Raw genomic sequence first — 7,526 nt, forward strand, 5'->3', positions numbered from 1 at the left:
TTCTCCTTGTCTTGCCTTAAGAGTGTGTGTCCCCCCCCCCCCCCACCATCGCTTTGAAGAAACTGGCCATTCTAGATGCTTATCGGCAGATTTATTAAAAAATTATAAACATGCTCCCAAAGACTCTCCTTACTGCATTACAAGTAAAGTTGGAATAGAGTTCAAAGTGAATACTCTGTGTGAGAGAGAGAGAGAGAGAGAGAGAGAGAGAGAGAGAGACAGAGAGAGAGAGAGAGAGAGAGAGAGAGAGAGAGACAGGGAGAGAGAGAGAGACAGAGAGACAGAGAGAGAGAGACAGAGAGAGAGAGACAGAGAGAGAGAGATTTTTATACAAAGGACAAACAAATACTTGAAATTAGTTCCAAATGGCATCCATCCTATTTCCAATATAGTGCGGTACTTTAGTGCACTATGTAAAGAATAGGGTGCCAGCAGCCAGGGTAGAACAGGACAGTCCCAGAAGAGAGGGAGGTCCCTCATGTCCTATGAAATAACTCCACACAGTCCGGCTGCAGACATGTCCTTGTTGTCCTCTGATCTTCCTACCACAAATGGCCAAGTCTGTAGAGAGGGAGAGAGAGAGAGAGAGAGAGAGAGAGAGGGAGAGAGAGAGAGAGAGACAGGGAGAGAGAGAGAGACAGGGAGAGAGAGAGAGAGAGAGAGAGAGAGAGAGAGAGAGAGAGAGATCGATTAAATACATAGACAGGATTAATTAGTAAATATTGTAACAACAAAAAAAGACAGGAGGAATAGGAATCCTATTTGATTTACCATCGTGGTGCTATTATAGTATCTTAGCATACGTAATTCATTCCCAAAGTAGACTCATCAATGGTCTAACTCTCATCACCCCTTCACGCAAAAAGCAATGGATGAAATTCTTTTGTTGCGTTTTCCTACACATTTTAAACAGCACATTTTCCTACACATTTTACACAGCACATTTTTCTACACATTTTACACAGTACATTTTTCTACGCATTTTAAACAGCACAATTTCCTACACATTTTACACAGCACACATTTTCCTACACATTTTACACAGCACATTTTCCTACACATTTTACACAGCACATTTTTCTACACATTTTAAACAGCACAATTTTCTCTACATGCAATAGAATGAGTTGATCTGGATAAGAGTGTCTGCAAAAAGACCAACGTTTGAATGTAAAAAAAAATATATAATATAATATAATATATATAATAGACATTTGTGTCTTTCATAACCAAGTTGACAAGGTCTGTGAACAGACCGAGACATTGTCTAATATTTAAGGCTTCCTACCAGGTTGACAGGGTGTACAAAGCTGCTCTCGAAGTGGTTCTCTTGCAGTAGCTGTCGGAGGTGTGATATATAGCTAGATGCTAGTCGCAGCGTGTCCAGTTTGGACAGTTTGGTATCGGCCGGTACCCACGGCAGGCTGGTTTTCAGTCTGGAAAAGGCTTTACTCAGCACCCTCATCCTCGCCCTCTCTCTGGCGTTGGCAGCGTTCCTTTGCATCTGTCGTCCATTCTTTTGTCGACCCCCTTTGAAAAGTTGTTTCCCTCCGTCAGCGGTGCTGTACGATCGCTTGGTTCGGGCTTCAGAATCGCCGTCAGTACCCGACGAACGCGTCGTCTGAGTACTCGGTGGAAGTGTACCGTCTCGGTGTAACGTTCCGTTTGGTTTTGTAGCTTTCAGATGGTGCGTCTGTCCGTTCGTGACGCGTCTCAATGTCTCCGTCGCTTACTGAGCCGGTGGACATGGTCTGTCTGTTTCACCTCTGTAGCAGGACAGACGAGTCACCGCAGAGTTACAGGTGGGATATACCTGATTAAACCACCTCTACTCTGATGCTATGTCTGTTCCATAGGTGGTTTTGAAATAGAGGTTTCCACTTCTTCTGCTCCAGGAATGTGAAGGCTGCTCCTTTAACTAAAATTAGAAGGGAAAAAAGGATTGAAAAATGTCCTTAGTTGATCCATCTCATCCTCAGATGTCAAAATGACATTCCTAGTTCAGGAACGCTGCCAGTGTTATCATGTAGTCTGACTACCAGTAGATCGAAAGTTTAGTTCAGAATAAAGTGTGTATTCTCTTAACCTCTCTTGAATAGCGAGTCAAGTCTTTGTAAAATGAAACCTGCCAGCACTCTCATCCGGCTAATTTAAGAGTCCTGTGTTTCTCTCTCTCTCTCTCTCTCTCTCTCTCTCTCTGTCTCTCTCTCTCTCTCTGTCTCTCTCTCTGTCTCTCTCTCTCTCTCTCTCTGTCTCTCTCTCTCTCTCTCTCTCTCTCTCTCTGTCTCTCTCTCTGTCTCTCTCTCCCTCTCTCTCTCTCTCTCTCTCTCTCTCTCTCTCTGTCTCTCTCTCTCTCTCTCTCTCTCTCTCTCTCTCTCTGTCTCTCTCTGTCTCTCTCTCTGTCTCTCTCTCTCTCTCTCTATCTCCCTGTCTCTGCCTCTGTTTCTGTCTGTCTCTCTCTCTCTCTCTCTCTCTCTCTCTCTCTCTGTCTCTGTCTCTGTCTGTCTCTGTCTCTGTCTCTGTCTCTGTTTCTGTCTCTCTCTCTCTCTCTCTCTCTCTCTCTCTCTCTCTCTCTCTCTCTCTCTCTCTCTCTCTCTCTCTGTCTCTGTCTCTGTTTCTGTCTCGCTCTCTGTCTCACTCCCTCTCTCTGTCTCTGTTTCTCTCTCTCTCTTTCTCTCTCTCTCTTTCTCTAAACCACAGTGACCTTTCCTCTAGCATACTGTACTTTGGTATTGGGGAGGACTGGTTACTGCTTTTGCTACTGATTTGGCATCAATAAAACAATGTATGACTGGGACAATATCTGGGAAAAGGGTAATGGTAGAATTTCCCAAATGTTCTGAAATGGTTTTACACTAGCCGTTCTCCAACCTCTCCTCAGGGATCCCCAGCCGTTCTCCAACCTCTCCTCAGTTACCCCCAGCCGTTCTCCAACCTCTCCTCAGGGATCCCCAGCCGTTCTCCAACCTCTCCTCAGGGATCCCCAGCCGTTCTCCAACCTCTCCTCAGTTACCCCCAGCCGTTCTCCAACCTCTCCTCAGTTACCCCCAGCCGTTCTCCAACCTCTCCTCAGTTACCCCCAGCCGTTCTCCAACCTCTCCTCAGTTACCCCCAGCCGTTCTCCAACCTCTCCTCAGTTACCCCCAGCCGTTCTCCAACCTCTCCTCAGTTACCCCCAGCCGTTCTCCAACCTCTCCTCAGGGTTCCCCAGCCGTTCTCCAACCTCTCCTCAGGGTTCCCCAGCCGTTCTCCAACCTCTCCTCAGGGTTCCCCAGCCGTTCTCCAACCTCTCCTCAGGGATCCCCAGCTCTCACATGTATTTTAACTATTGCACATCTTGCACACCTGATTCAGCTAGTCAACGAATTATCAAGCCCTTGACTAGGTGAACCAGGTGAGCTATTTCAGAGCTACACCAACACTGTGAAATGTCTGGTGGTCCCGAGGAGAGGCCTGAGAATCCCTGGTGTGGTGTGCATCTCGCCCATCCCATGATCCCACCTCCACACATCTTGTTCCCCTTTGGTAACAGAAATGTCTGAAGACCTTATCAAAAGAGGCTAATCCTGTGTGCGTTTCACAGAGAGATTGGGTTACCGCAGATGTAGCGTCCTTTCACACACGGCCCACGTGCTTCGAGCCACAGCTGTCCGCTTTTCCCATGACATCTGGAGCACTGGCATGACTAAGGGCGTGGTAAGGGGTTTAGGGGTTAGGGAGGGAACCCTGTGCTTTATCAGTGGATTCCCCAATGCACCATTATTTTTTATAGTTTTAATTTAACATTTAATTAACTATGCATTCAGCTGTTGTAATGGTGTCTTAGGTATTGGTGTCTTAGGCATTGGTGTCTTAGGCATTGGTGTCTTAGGCATTGGTGTCTTAGGTGTTGGTGTCTTAGGCATTGATGTCTTAGGCATTGATGTCTTAGGCATTGGTGTCTTAGGAATTACCAAATGCTGCTTTATCGAGGGATTCCCCAAATGGCACCCTATTCCCTATGTATTGCACTACTTTAGACCAGAACCCTATGGCACCCTATTCCCTATGTAGTGCACTACTTTAGACCAGAGCCCTATGGCACCCTATTCCCTATATAGTGCACTACTTTAGACCAGAGCCCTATGGCACCCTATTCCCTATATACTGCACTACTTTAGACCAGATCCCTATGGCACCCTATTCCCTATATAGTACACTACTTTAGACCAGATCCCTATGGCACCCTATTCCCTATATAGTGCACTACTTTAGACCAGAGCCCACTGGCACCATATTCCCTATGTAGTGCACTACTTTAGACCAGAGCCCTATGCACCCTATTCCCTATGTAGTGCACTACTTTAGACCAGAGCCCTATGGCACCCTATTCCCTATATAGTGCACTACTTTAGACCAGGGCCCTATGGCACCCTATTCCCTATAAAGTGCACAACTTTAGACCAGAGCCCTATGGCACCCTATTCCCTATATAATGCACTATTTTAGACCAGAGCCCTATGGCACCCTATTCCCTATATAGTACACTACTTTAGACCAGATCCCTATGGCACCCTATTCCCTATATAGTGCACTACTTTAGACCAGAGCCCACTGGCACCCTATTCCCTATGTAGTGCACTACTTTAGACCAGAGCCCTATGCACCCTATTCCCTATATAGTGTGCTACTTTAGACCAGAGCCCTATGGCACCCTATTCCCTATGTAGTGCACTACTTTAGACCAGAGCCCTATAGCACCCTATTCCCTATAAAGTGCACAACTTTAGATCAGAGCCCTATGGCACCCTATTCCCTATATAGTGCACTACTTTAGACCAGAGCGCTATGGCACCCTATTCCCTATGTAGTGCACTACTTTAGACCAGAGCCCTATGGCACCCTATTCCCTATATAGTGCACTACTTTAGACCAGAGCCCTATGCCACCCTATTCCCTATATAGTGCACTACTTTAGACCAGAGACCTATGGCACCCTATTCCCTATATAGTGCACTACTTTAGACCAGAGCCCCATGGCACCCTATTCTATATAGTGCACTACTTTAGACCAGAGCCCTATGGCACCCTATTCCCTATATAGTGCACTACTTTAGACCAGAGCCCTATGGCACCCTATTCCCTATGTAGTGCACTACTTTAGACCAGAGCCCTATGGCACCCTATTCCCTATATAGTGCACTACTTTAGACCAGAGCCCTATGGCACCCTATTCCCTATGTAGTGCACTACTTTAGACCAGAGCCCTATGACACCCTATTCCCTATATAGTGCACTACTTTAGACCAGAGCCCTATGGCACCCTATTCCCTATATAATGCACTACTTTAGACCAGAGCCCTATGGCACCCTATTCCCTATGTAGTGCACTACTTTAGACCAGAGCCCTATGGCACCCTATTCCCTATATAGTGCACTACTTTAGACCAGATCCCTATGGCACCCTATTCCCTATATAGTACACTACTTTAGACCAGATCCCTATGGCACCCTATTCCCTATATAGTACACTACTTTAGACCAGATCCCTATGGCACCCTATTCCCTATATAGTGCACTACTTTAGACCAGAGCCCACTGGCACCCTATTCCCTATGTAGTGCACTACTTTAGACCAGAGCCCTATGCACCCTATTCCCTATATAGTGTGCTACTTTAGACCAGAGCCCTATGGCACCCTATTCCCTATGTAGTGCACTACTTTAGACCAGAGCCCTATAGCACCCTATTCCCTATAAAGTGCACAACTTTAGATCAGAGCCCTATGGCACCCTATTCCCTATATAGTGCACTACTTTAGACCAGAGCGCTATGACACCCTATTCCCTATGTAGTGCACTACTTTAGACCAGAGCCCTATGGCACCCTATTCCCTATATAGTGCACTACTTTAGACCAGAGCCCTATGGCACCCTATTCCCTATATAGTGCACTACTTTAGACCAGAGCCCTATGGCACCCTATTCCCTATATAGTGCACTACTTTAGACCAGAGCCCTATGGCACCCTATTCCTATATAGTGCACTACTTTTTGACCAGAGCCCTATGGCACCCTATTCCCTATATAGTGCACTACTTTAGACCAGAGCCCTATAGCACCCTATTCCCTATGTAGTGCACTACTTTAGACCAGAGCCCTATGGCACCCTATTCCCTATATAGTGCACTACTTTAGACCAGAGCCCTATGGCACCCTATTCCCTATGTAGTGCACTACTTTAGACCAGAGCCCTATGACACCCTATTCCCTATATAGTGCACTACTTTAGACCAGAGCCCTATGGCACCCTATTCCCTATATAATGCACTACTTTAGACCAGAGCCCTATGGCACCCTATTCCCTATGTAGTGCACTACTTTAGACCAGAGCCCTATGGCACCCTATTCCCTATATAGTGCACTACTTTAGACCAGAGCCCTATGGCACCCTATTCCCTATATAGTGCACTACTTTAGACCAGAGCCCTATGGGTGTTAATGTACCCTTCTGGATACAGTTGTTGTATTGGTGTCTTAGTCTGCTTCCTATTCTTGTTTCCTTTCTTTCATCTGCAGTGCAACCGTTTCTCAGCAACCCGTTTCTCAACAACCGTTTCTCAACAACCGTTTCTCAACAACCGTTTCTCAACAACCGTTTCTCAGCAACCGTTTCTCAGCAACCGTTTCTCAACAACCGTTTCTCAACAACCGTTTCTCAACAACCGCTTCTCAACAACCGCTTCTCAACAAACATTTCTCAACAACCCGTTTTTCAACAACCGTTTCTCAACAACCGTTTCTCAACAACCGCTTCTCAACAACCGTTTCTCAACAACCGTTTCTCAACAACCCGTTTCTCAACAACCGCTTCTCAACAACCGCTTTCAACAACCGCCAGCAACCGCTTCTCAGCAACCTTTTCAACAACCGTTTCTCAACAACCGCTTTCTCAACAACCGCTTTCAACAACCGCTTCCAACAACCGCTTCAACAACCCGTTTTTCAACAACCGTTTCTCAACAACCGTTTCTCAACAACCGCTTCTCAACAACCGTTTCTCAACAACCGTTTCTCAACAACCTGTTTCTCAACAACCGCTTCTCAACAACCGCTTCTCAACAACCGTTTCTCAACAACCGTTTCTCAACAACCAACAACCCGTTTCTCAACAACCGTTTCTCAACAACCGTTTCTCAACAACCCGTTTCTCAACAACCCGTTTCTCAACAACCCGTTTCTCAACAACCGTTTCTCAACAACCCGTTTCTCAACAACCGCTTCTCAACAACCGTTTCTCAACAACCGTTTCTCAACAACCGCTTCTCAAGTCCAATCAGAAGTTGCACCTTAACCACAGATCTAGGATCAATTCTGCAAAAAATGTCAATTGTTAGACACATCGCCTAAGCATCTTGAGTCTATGTTTAGCAGTAATCTTCTGTGAATAAAGTTTCATTTTATTTAACTAGGCAAGTCAGTTTTAAGAACAAATTCTATGTTCAGTGATGGCCTAGGAACAGCGGGTTGACTGCCTTGTTCAGGGGA

At 46.0% G+C, this 7,526-nt stretch overlaps 1 pseudogene; it reads right to left on the reverse strand.

Moving 5' to 3' along the window:
• Positions 1-219: 219 nt before the first annotated feature.
• Positions 220-2,095, reverse strand: LOC135533121 (musculin-like; annotated as a pseudogene).
• Between the last annotated feature and the right edge of the window lie 5,431 nt (positions 2,096-7,526).

Source organism: Oncorhynchus masou, unplaced genomic scaffold, assembly GCF_036934945.1.
Source record: "Oncorhynchus masou masou isolate Uvic2021 unplaced genomic scaffold, UVic_Omas_1.1 unplaced_scaffold_2231, whole genome shotgun sequence".
Taxonomy (NCBI): Eukaryota; Metazoa; Chordata; class Actinopteri; order Salmoniformes; family Salmonidae; genus Oncorhynchus; species Oncorhynchus masou.